The sequence below is a fragment of the Microtus oregoni genome, unplaced genomic scaffold (genome assembly GCF_018167655.1).
Source record: "Microtus oregoni isolate MIOR12 unplaced genomic scaffold, Mior012 000015F_ref0000493, whole genome shotgun sequence".
Taxonomy (NCBI): Eukaryota; Metazoa; Chordata; class Mammalia; order Rodentia; family Cricetidae; genus Microtus; species Microtus oregoni.
This window is the reverse complement of record NW_024543074.1, coordinates 33,246,074-33,259,081: the sequence shown is the minus strand read 5'-3', so window position 1 is coordinate 33,259,081 and position 13,008 is coordinate 33,246,074.

Here is a 13,008-nt window from a genome sequence, read left to right as displayed (position 1 = left end):
TCGTTTTTCTTTACAGCTGAATAGTATTCATATACGAGAGTGTGCATGAATACATTTTCCATAATCCATTCATCTGGTGATGGGCAATGAAGCTGATTCCAGTTCGTTTCTATCCTTAATAAAACTGCTATAAACATGGGTATGCAGCTATCTCTAGGTTAGGGTAAAGAATTCTCTGTATATATGCTCAGGAATGAAATAGTTGGGGCATATTGTAGTTCTAGTGGATAAGGGTTCCTTTTTCTCCATATCGTCTCCAAAATTTGTTGGCAGATTTGCTAATGATAACTGCTCTGACTGGGTTGAGGTGGAATCTCAAAGGAGTTTTAATTTACATTTCCCTGATGGCTAGGGATATTGAACACTTTTTTAAACAGTTATTTCTTAAATGTTGATTGACAATTTTATTTCCTTGGTGTTTAATTTCTTCACTTCTTTGTAAATTCTGGATATTTGTCCCTTGTCCAAATGGTAGCTGGTAAAGACTTCCTCCCATTCTGTGGACTCTGCCGACTGTTTTCATTGCTGTATGGAAACTTTTTATTTTCAGGTAGTTCCATCTCTTGGATGCTGGGAACCAAGACTGGATCCTCTGCAAAAACAATGGTGCTTTTCACCACTAAGCCATCTCTCTGGTCCCTTCAAGACAATTTTTGAATATTATGCATGTTTCTCTCCTCCTCGTGGCATGGCAAGTTACATTATCAACTTTAGTATTTCCTTTTGTTCTTGTTGTTTTGTGTCTGGGTCCCACTATGCAGTGTTTGCTGGCCTGGAACTTGCTAATGTAGACCAGGCTGGAATTGAACTCCCAGTGATCTCCCTGCCTCTGCCTCTGCCTCTGCCTCTGCCTCTGCCTCTGCCTCCAGAGTGCTGGGACTAAGGATATGCGCTACTATGCCCACCTTCTCAATTCCAGTTTTTCCACCCCCTTTGGATCTGTAGCTTAGCCACAGCCTAATCATAGGCAGGGCTACCAGGAGACTGATGTGGTCTATGGAAAAATGGGTGCAAGTGGCCTCTACTGCTTCCCATTAAACCTTCACAGACCACACACATTTTTTTTCCATGTCTGTTCTTCCAAGCCTGCCATTGCCCTAAGAAGCCACAGGTAGCTGTGTATTATTCATTTTTATTCCCCCAGGTTTCATAAAAGAGTTTTATTTGTTGATCTCCCACAAAAGAAACTTCAGGAAATGGTAGCCCACTGCTAGGCAGTTTAGCAATGAGACGGTCTCCATCACCTCTCCTCTTATAGGATGTGTTCACAGGCACTAATCATCAGATTAAGACAGGAATGCTGTGAGCAACCTGCACAGTCTTGTTCACACCTTTGGGTCCATCCTCCTCCTTGGCAGACAAAGGAGCCTCCTTGAGGTTCTCATTCAATAGAAAATTATCACATCTCTCTTTGTAACAAAATATTTAAAGAACTCCCTCAGATAGCTACTTTAAATGTACAAATTTTTTTTTACAGAGTCCCGAGAGTGTATGTGTTACTCTAGCTTCCTGGGTCATATCCTTAGATGCTTCGGACAGAGTGCAATTTCAAGTCCCATTGCTCTCCAAAATGGGTAACAGAAGAGTGGATCAGTGAGGACAGCTACGAAAGTGATGATCTTTGGTGAAGTGAAGCAAGCTTCTTAAACTGCTTACTTGCTGATCACAGACCTGCAAGGGCCCAAAAAGTTCTGAGTGCTAAACACAGAATCTATTTCCAAGAGTGCCGGCCAGCAGAGTTCTGAGACATTTGATGGGGCAGAATGCTGGTGAAGAGTCATAAGAAAAGCCGGGCGGACAGTCCAGGACAGCTAATGCTACACAAAGAAACTCTGTCTCAACCACCCCCCCCAATTAAATTATAAAGTTAATATATATGTGTACACACACGCACACACACACACACACACACACACACACACACACACACACAAGATAGTTTCCATTGAACTATCCAGGAGACATAGACAGACCTCAGTTTGTGATCATAACTGCTACAAGGTAGCCTGGTATCTTTGGGTCCAGTGTTAAAAGAGCAGCTGCAGCTCCAACAACCCAACAGACTTAGGGCTTTTAGCCAAACAGAAGTACTTTGATAAAGACTACTTTAAGAAAAGCGGTTTGGCTTCCGCTTCAGGGGTGGCAGGAAGAACCATCACACTATCGCCATCCTTCCAGTCATCTGCAACCCTACTTTCCGCCGCTAGCTGAAGAGAAGGACATATCTGAGAAGCTCATCAAAGGTCCCGACAATGGTGGAGGGTAGAGGACAGACCACTTGTATTGTGTTCACACATCAATCGCACGGGTCATCAGGGGATGTCCTCTTTGCTCTGTCTAACGCACCCAGCAGCGTGGCACTGCTCCTATTCTTATTAACAATGGAGGAAGATAAGTTTTCTATGGGCTCGCCACCATTGTAAGCTCTGATATCCTTGTGCTAGGAAAGATAGCCCTCAACTGTCTATTAAGAGAGCGACCAGCTTTACATCCCTCTGGGAAAACTCCAGTACCAGTTTCATAGCTCTGCCAAGCTTTGGAGTAACACTGGGGTGAGGTCCCAGGAATGGGAGAAGTCTCTCAGAAAGGTGTGGAAACTCATGCAGCCATTTGTGCTGTTGCCCTTGAAGCAGGGAACCCTAGAAGAAGTAGAACTCTGGGCATGGCAGCAACAGTGATGCAGAAGACAATGAGACACAGCCCCAGTAGCTGGCTCTCACCTTTTTGTCCAGCGTGGGCACCAGTAGAGCAGGCCTGATACAGATCGTGGGAGAGATTAGAGCATTAATTATTAAAGATTGATTTCAGGGGTGGTATTTTTTTAAAGAAGGGAGAAAGTGAATAAGTCTTTTTAAAAAAAGACAAAAATAAAATTGAAACAGAGCTTCAGAAAGGAGAATGAGGATTTAGTCACAGATACAAAAATAATTTAAAATTGCAAAAGAGTTCCCTCCCATTGCCATGTTTCATTATTTTAAAATAAGCTTGCTCTTCACTAGGGAAATGTGACTTGTTACAGGTGTTTTTAAAAAACTAGGAAACATGAAGAGAGCAAGAGCACCGAAGAAACCGACAAACTGTCAAAGAACAACCCTCCCGGAAGGAGACAGGCCCAGATGGCTTTATGGGGAGTGGTGATCTAAAGAGGATTCAGATATTTTCAATCCTCTTCTCTCAGAGCTTCAAGGAACAGAAAATTCCTCTGCTATTTAAGGAATTCCCAGACACTGAGATAAAATGAAAAACATCGTGATGCTGACAACGCGAAGGACTCCTGCTGCTGGCATTGACCTCACCATGTTCCCACATCTGGGGAAGACAGCAGAAACCCCAAGCCATAAACCATTATCAGTCACAAAAACAGAATAATAATATTATTAATAGAATGTTAGTAAATGATCTCTAACAGATTATGCATTTAAATACACACATGTGTACACATTAATGATTCTCTCTCTCTTTTTCTCTCTCTCTTTCTCCACATTTCCCTTTGGTATTAAAAGGTTAACTAAAGTTAGTCATTTTAATAATCTTCTCTAGTAGAAACTTGACATAAGTTCCTAAGTATAGTAAGGCAATTCTGTGTCCTTCATGGAAATCGGAGAATGGTTCCTTTCGTGGGCTTGCCCAATTGTGGTGCAGATAGATGGCTTAGAGTTGAAATTTTCTTTGGGTCACCAAACAGCTCTGAAATAGAGACATGGAGATTATTATTAATTATGCATGTTTGGCCTTAGCTTAGGCTTATCACACTAGGTCTTATAATTTAACTTTACCTGTTTCTATTCATCTATGCTTTGCCTCGGGACTTTTTCCCTTTCTTTCATTCTATATGTCCTACTTTCCTGCTTCCTCTGCGTCTGATTGGCTGACCCTTAGCGTCTCCCTGGTGTCTCCTTTTCTTTCTTCCCAGAGCCTTAAATTTCTCCTTCTACTTATTCTCCCTGCCTGAAAGTCCCGCCTATACCTCCTCTCTCGCTATTGGCTGTTCAGCTTTTTATTAGACCAATCATGGGCCTTAGACAGGCAAGGCAAAACAGCAACACATCTTTAAACAAATTAAAGAAATGCAGCAATTTTTGAATAGTTAAACAAATATTCAGTGGCTTCTGAGTGACAAGAGGAGTGTCAAGATTCTACCTTGTATGGCTTTATTTGAAGTAAGGTAAACTGATATCCATAGGTTCTCTGAAAAAGAATCTCCTTCAGTGTTTGAGCCACCATTCTGGACTAACCAGACTTCAGTACAGAAAACTACTCAGGTCAATATAAGAGTGTTGAGGATTGATGATGGAGCTGATGATGACAATGATGGAGGTGATAATAAACTATGAAGCCAAGTAGATGCATCTTAATCCTTAGAGGAAGGCTTGTTTAAACCCTTAAAGGAATCATTGAAGTATAAGAGCTATTTATATCTATCACATAATCCAGTGCTCAGAGGGATTTGGTGAATAGCCATTCAAGTAACATAAATTGGATACAAAACTAGTATTCTCTATCTCAAATGCCTGATGTTCTGTATGCTGTCTATATACATTGGGTATCATATACTGCCCTATTAATATGTACAATTTTATGCTCTTATACAGCTGTTAAAGTTAATCTAACTAGCATCTAGTTGCTCTTGTACCAGCTGTTCTAAAGCCTGCAGCTTTTCTTCTGTTAGAGGTCACCGTTTAACCCATATTGGTTTCTCAGTTAACCATTCTAAAGGCAGGGCCATTAGTACCTCTGAAGGTTCATCAATTGCTTTGTGTTCTTGTACAGCCTGAGTGGCTGGTAATCTTTTTCTATAATATCTTCTAATATCTTTCCCAGAAACATAAGTTTTGGGGGCTGCAGGAATGTTAATCTGGGTATTTCATTGCTGTAATAGGTCATGGCCCCACAAATTTATTGCAATATTAGCTACATATGGCCTCAGCCTTTTTCTCTGTTCTTTTGGCCCTAATGCAATTAACCCATCTTGTGCTTTGTTTCACTTAATATAGGGCTTCAATTCCTAGGAACTGAACATCTACCTCTTGAAGAGGCCAATTCAGATGCCAAGATTTTGGAGTAATGACACTTACATCCACATCCATGTCTAGTAAGCCTTTAATAAAAATGTCATTTATATACACTCTTAGTTTTGGTCTTTGATCATTTATAGACATCTGCCGGAATATATGCTTTCTATGTCCTATTGGAGTTTTTGATTCATCCTCCATATCTACTCTATCATCCAGACCAGTATGGTTTTTTATAGTAGGCACCAGATTTTTAAATTTTTCTGGTGAAACATGTTCTTCACAGTAATTGGGAATGATTGGACCATGCTTGTCATGGGGGCCTGCGAGAGGCCCCCAAAGGAGTTTTCTGATGGTATAGTGTTCCCTTGTCTATCTTTTGTTGACCTACATGTATTGGTTCAATGTTGGTCTTGCCACGCTTCCTACATATACCTGAAGTCTGATTCCTCCTATTTTTGTCATTTCCAGAGGAGACATTATTCCCTGGAATTTCTCGTCTACAATCCCTTTTTAGATGTCCTACTCTACCACAATTAAAACACTTGGTATTTTGATGTCTCCTCATATGATTGGAAGTTGCTTTTCCTACCCAAGCTTCAATATTACAGTTAAGTGTCTCAACATTCATTGTATGTAAGATCCATGCATCCATTGGTGTTGATCTGACCTTTAAAGGCCCAGGATCTTTTTTGCATTTTAAGTTGGCATTTTCAAAAGCCAAAGATTTAATTAGTACATGTCTAGCTTCTCGGTCTGTTACTCCTTTTTGTACAGCCTTGGGTAATCTTTATAAAAAGTCATTCAAGGGTTTTCTCTGACCCCGTTTAATCCTGATACAAGATTTAATACTCTTTCCTGGTTTTTGAACCCTGTCCCTAACATTTAAAGTTGCTGTGCTACGTAGGGACAAGGTGTGTTCATCATAAAGAGCCTGATCCTGTGGATTAGAGTTATGTCCCTCACCCAGAATTTGATCTTAGGAAATCTCATGTCCTTTTGCTTTTCCTTGTTGCTCTAAAATTTTTGCTTCTTTTCTCCAATAACTTTTCCAAAGCAGCTGAGGTCTGTTTTCTAGGACCACTGAGATTGAGATTAACTGAATCCAATCTTCTAGCATTGTCTTATTACTTGAAGCCCATGTTTTAACCATTTTCCTAACAAAGGATGAATGTATTCCACAAAATACAATTGCTTGTTTAATTTTCCTTAGATTAGTCATATGCATGGGCTCCCATGTATATTCTTTGACTACTTTAGGGTATTTGGTGCTAGATGTTCTTTCTGATGATATCACTGGAAAGGCAGGTAGAACTCTGGGTAAGCTATCCCAGAGTGTGGTATGTACTGATGTCTTTGTACCTTTTGTCCCTGGTCACCAAATTCGATAAATTTCTCAATCTTTTAAAAATCTTTTTACCACTGCATTTTGTAAAGTCTGGATCTACTGTTCAGTGTCCTGTTCTAATGCCCTCATTGAGGATTTCAAGGTGTGAAGTCTGTCCAGTAAAGATAACGTCTCATCCTTGGACATAATTTTTATAGCATGCATATTACCTTCCTGGAGAGACATCCTATCAGTCAATCTATCATAACTATTTGACAGAGTCTGATTAATACATTTAACATTATGAATTCTCTCAGACAATGCTCAGTACCCTCTGTCATTGACTGGGTTTTGTTTGTCTGATTGGTTGTATCCTTCTCCAGAGTGCTGAATTTTCCTTTTAGTTGATCATTATCAGTATGTAAAGACTGTATCATTTCTAAAAGTGCCTCATTCTTGGCCCTGTTATCAAACCATGTTTTTTTCTTTTTATTATTATTATTATTATTTATTAAAGATTTCTGTCTCCTCCCTGTCACCGCCTCCCATTTCCCTCCCCCTTCCCCAATCAACTCCCCCTCTCTCATCAGCCCAAAGAGCAATCAGGGTTCCCTGCCCTGTGGGAAGTCCAAGGACCTCCCACCTCCTTCCAGGTCTAGTAAGGTGAACATCCAAACAGTCTAGGCTCCCACACAGCCAGTACGTGCAGTAGGATCAAAACTCAGTGCCATTGTTCTTGACTTCTCAGCAGTCCTCATTGTCCGCTATGTTCAGTGAGTCCGGTTTTATCCCATGCTTTTTCAGACCCAGTCCTATGTTCATAGCAGGATTGTTTGTAATAGCCAGATCCTGGAAACAACCTAGATGCCCTTCAATGGAAGAATAGATGAAGAAAGTATGGAATATCTACACATTAGAGTACTAATCAGCAGTAAAAAACAATGACTTCTTGAATTTTGCATGCAAATGGACGGAAATAGAAAACACTAATCCTGAGTGAGGTAAGCCAGACCCAAAAAGAGGAACATGGGATTTACTCACTCATAATTGGTTTCTAGCCATAAATAAAGGACGTTGAGCCTATAATTCAAACCATGTTTTTAAGGTGAAGTTTTAAATTAGAAGGACAAAGCTAATCCCCAGAATCAAATGTAGGAGGGAAATCATATAAATCTTTTATAACATCATACAAGATATAAGTAAGAAAGCTATTGAATACTTAGATTGTTAAATTTTCTGTAATCTTTCCCTTTTAAATTATAAATATATAATTTATATTTTAAATTAGAAATCTCACCTGTGGTTGAGTTTGAGCAGGAGTAGGTGCAATAACCGTTACCTGACAGTAGGTGTCATGGCATACTTGTAGCTGCATGGCCAGCTTGACTCTGATTTTAGCATTAAATACTAAAAGATATGCTCAAATTAATACAATTATTCTGTGTAAATCATAGACCATGTGCTCTACGGAAGTCCCTGACTGGTCAGCAGCCACACAAGCCCAAAGAGAGCAAAAAAGCAACACCAAACAGAGACAATGGGAGAAGCTCACATTCTGCCTTAGCTTCAGTGAGCGCTGGAAAAACTGGACCCAGAAGTCAGTTATGCAATCACAGGTGACCACGGTACCTCAGGACTTGGAGAGGCTCTGAAGCGTTTAATGAGAAAATATGAAGGACTGCGGCTAGCGGCTACTCAGGGCAGCTATGCGGGAATTCTATACCCAAATGAATGGTGGCTGGAGACCCGAGCCCCACGTTGGGCATCAACTGTAGAGGTTAGCTCAATTTGGGAAATAACCAGGCTAGCTAAAAGATAAAACAATTATAGTTTTATTTATTATAGGGAGAAAACTCGTGAAACAAGAATGAGAAATCCAAGCTCAGCTCTGCTATGAGGGTACCACACAAAGAGAGGGCAACTGGGCCATGGGCCATTTTTCTTTGGGTCCAGAAAGCCACACCCTAACTTGGTCCCATCTCTTAAAGATAATTGGTTGGCAAAGATTCCCCATCAGAGAAACTGGAAGAACTCCACAAAATGTAAAGGGGACAAAACAGGCAATGCAATGAGAAGATGAGGAAAGGAAAGAATCATGTGGAATCTTTTTCAAGAACGTTAAAAGATATGAAATGGAATTTCCAGACCAAAAGATGAAGAAATATAAAAACACTAGAAAACTGGAAATGCACAGGTCAAAGTTTAAAACAAGAAAACTCACCAAGTTCCAAAATGTCACTGTGTGGAACATTTATGGTTAGAGGCATCTTTATTAAATTCTGGATTGATATCCACCAAAAATATTTATTTCCCTTATTTCTTCATAGCTGGAAGACACCAACAAAAGCAAAAGAAGACACTTCTAGACATATAATAGCTGGAGACTATGTTCAATCACTCATTCTTTCTTGAAAAATATTATAGTCAAAAACCTCTATTTTCCCAAAATCTGGAAATACTACTTCGTGCTCTTCTAGTAGAGATTGCTTTCTTAAACCTAACACCAAAAGTTTTAACTTCAAATGAAATGTTAGTGAACTGAATAGTATACTAAACTTGCCAGTTAAGAACTCCATTATCATAAACCCCTATTAGGAGCGGGTAAGCCTCAGTGTGAGAGAAGATGCAGCACATACAATGGCCAAAGACATCAGCCTTAGAATATAACACATAAAGAATCATACAAATCATTAGAAAAATGGGGAATCCCCCAAAAGAATAATGGATGGGCAATTTAAATAGTTACTTTCCTACAATCCACCCAAATGAACCAAAGGACATATGAAAAATTGTTTAATCTCATTAGTTATCTGGTATATGCCAATTGAACACAATGAAGTATCAGCAACCACCCACAGAATGGTCAAAATTGAAAGAGACGAGACCAAATGCTAGTGATAATGCAGAGAACCTGGAACGCACACAGGTTCTGGTTGGAGTGGAATCAGTACAAGTGCTGTAAACAGCACATTTGCAGTATCTGCGTAGGCCAGGCAACTTGCAGAGCGTGTGACCAAGCAATTTTACACATGCAACAGAAATGTGTATTTATTTCAGCAAAAGCATGTGTTAAAATGTTTATGCTAGCTGTGTTTATAATACTATAAAGGTGGAAACAATTGAAATATCTATTGGCAGTAAAATGAGTAGGTAAATACTGGTATTTATAGGATACTATATAGAAATAAAAACAGACCCTCATGTAATAATTGATGAAAACTTGGTAAATCTCATAAACAAGATCAAGCATTAAAAACAGATCCCAAAGAGCCCACATTATATGATCTCATTTACATTAAGTTTTAAAGCCCACATAATAAATTAACTTCTATGGTTCTGGTGATGGAAATGTCCTACATCTTAATCTAAGTGGTGTCTATTTGACTATATACATTTTGTGAAAAATTCATGAATCTCTAAAGTTATGATTTGTGTGTGTGGTTTTTTTTTATTTATTCTATTAGGAGGTGAGCATGTGGAGGCCAGTAGACAACTTGAGGGAACTGATTCTCTCCTTCCATCATGTAGGTTCTGGGGTTCAAATCCAGAATGTGCCAGGTATGTGCAACAGGCACATTTATCCACTGAGTCATCTCAATGGCTCTGATTTGGGGAACTTTCTACAAGCCTATTACATTTTAAAAATTAGTATTCATGTTTAAATTAACAAATAGAGGCTCGGCTTGAGCATTTGGAAATTGTAGCCCAGTCTTCTAAGTTATCCCATAGATTAAAGGTGAAATAAACACTATAGATATAGCCATAAAGTGATTTATTTGTGAACACTATATAAAAATCTCAGACTTAAAAAGATTCCTTATTTATTTTTGTGTGTGTTTGCACATATGTGTGTGTGCATGTGAGTACCTGTAAAGACCAGAAGAAGGCATGAAGCGCCCTGGAGTTGTAATTACAGGTGGTTGTGAGCCACTTGAAGTGGGTGTTAGGACCTAAACTGGGGTCTTCTGGACAAACACTTCTAACTTCTGAGATATCTCCCTATGCCCCCAAATCTCAGTAGTTAAATAACATAATTGAACTCTGGAGGAATTTTGTAGATCTAATATTTTCAGTATCATCAGAAATTTTTTTAAAAAATTAAAAAAAGAAGGAATAAGACGTCGATTTAAGTTCCAAAATGGCAAACCTGTCAAATTTATGACAAGAAATGTGAAAGAATAAACTTAGGTAGCAGAGGCGGATAGAGAAGAAGGAAAATGAGAACGCAGCCACACATGTAAAAAGTGCTGCTACTACCGAGGTAGCAAGTACATGGTCAGTCCAAGAGGCAACATAAAATAGCAAATGCTAGGCGTAAGAAAGATTTGTCTGCCTCAGTCACAACCCACAAGCTCACATGTGTATTCTATGTCTGGACACTATGTCTTGAGGATGGTTCTGTGGGATGGCAGAAACATACAAACAAGCATTGGAGATGCTGGGACCCAGATTTCTCAGAGGGGAGGGTCGGTCAGATAGGATTGCATGGAATGGAGTATTGCCAAGAGTGACATACTTCTCTGCCACATCTGCTTAGAAGCTTGGGTACCTCTTCAAATCTGGGTATCGGTTTGTGTTTCCACATAACTAACTTAACCTTCTGCAGCCAAACAACACAACACAGATCCTGGAGGAATCTGAGTTTAAAATTGCACGCAAAAGCTTATACAGAGAGAACTCACTTGACACTAGGCATGTTGTGACACAGCACATATTAAATAAAGGCTAGCTTCTGTGGGGGTTGCCTTACGGTTGGGTGTTCTGTTTCAGAGTATAATTTTGTTGTGATTGGAATTTCTCACCTACTGATGTTCTTGATTATGTAGAGGTATGTCACCCAAAATGTCTCTAGACCCCAGGTCCATGAAGGCTGAGTCTCCTAGTGTCTCCTATTATAGAACATGTTGAAGAAGGATGGGTTGATTTGTGTGTGCATTGAAGAGACTTGAAGCATGGAATAAATCAAGATGATAAAGTTCTGGCATAATCTTCATAGACAAAATTTTCATGGGGTAGAGGGCTTGAATTTCAAGGGTACTTGATGATACATGCCTGTAATCCTAACACTTAGGAGTCTGACACAAGAGGACCAGAGCAGCCTAAATAATATAGAGGTACTCTCTGCCTCAAGAACGAAGAGAAGGAAACCTGATGTCAGGTGGGCAAGTACCAAACTCCTCATTAAGATTGCTTCGTCACACCAAAAAGACCTTCATTTCTGTATGTCCACCATACACTGAGGGTATAAGAATGCAGATGTGGGTTCTAGGTTCTTCAAGGTGGCTTGTATTTTGGGTGACCTGATTTTGCCTTGAACAGTCATGGATGTGCCTGTTGTCCTGGCTTCATGTTGGATTGAACATTTAATCCTAGACCACAACGTGTGCTCTGGGTGATGAATTGTGTAATCGCCCCATTGTGCCTTGTCCTTGGCAGACCCTGGGGAAAGTGACTTTCGGAAACCCTTACCAGCTTGCTATTCTGCAGAAGCTTAGAGGATCTGAGCCCTTCCCTGGGCTTGGCAGAGTATCTAGAGAACTCAGACTATACTCTTCCAAATTGAACATCCATTTTTAATTCATGCTTACTTTTCAAGGTCATCATTGCCTGAGCAGGAGGGAGTCCATAACTTTTTAAAGGTCTCATAGAGTGGCTAGCAGTAGCCAGTGGAAAGCTTTTAATTCCTCTGTTCCAAACTGGGACACCATTCCTTAACTTGGAGAGTGAGAGGATCTTTATAGAGGGAATTTAACTGAAATAAAGTCCTTAGAGCCAGCTCTAAGTCAATATGGCTTGAGCACAGGGACATACAGAAGGAAGATAGTTCAATGATACAAATCACACAAACCCATGAAGACAGCCTTTAGAAAGTGCCATAAAGATCACTAAGAGGGAAAAGGTACTTGCTGCCAAATATGACAACCTAAGTTTAATATCCAGGAAGGACACAACCAACTCTTAAAAATTTCCTGACTCCTACAAGTGTGCATGTGTGTGCATGTGTGCATAAACACACACACACACACACACACACACACAATGCAATAAGAAGATAAGGCACAGTGAGAGGCTTGGAGCAGAGCCCTCTCAACTCTTAAAGTAACCAACCCTATTGGTATTTTGAGTTCAAACGTCCATAACCAAAAAATATCTCTGCTACTTTAGCTACCAGATTGTAGCCTTTTGTACGCCCACTCTGACAAACAGAGCTCCCAACTTTCTCCGCATCACCTTCACTTTTCAATCACAGCATCCCATCCCCTGGCTATAATGCAATGAGCATGTCTTAGGTCCTTTGACTGTGGTCCTTTCCTCTAATCGGAAGCCTTTGCATGGGTTGGGCTTCTGCCCACAATATTCTCTTCTCCTTTGCTTCCTAACTCTTTTGTAACCCATACCCTGTTCAAATGTTCTTTGCTGGAGCCTTCTTGTGTATCTTCCACTTCCACCACGACTTTGTTAAACACCCTACTGGAAGTCCAGACTATTTGCTTAATAGCTCTACATCATTCTGTATCTATTTGTCTCTGTCCTCTAGACAAGGGCAAAGTTTGGAAAGCACGATGTAGTGGTTTGAATGAGTTACTCTCCAAATACTCTATCTAGATTCCTACTCGGTGTTTACTTGGAGAGGATTAGGGTATATGGCATGGTTGGCAAAAAATATGT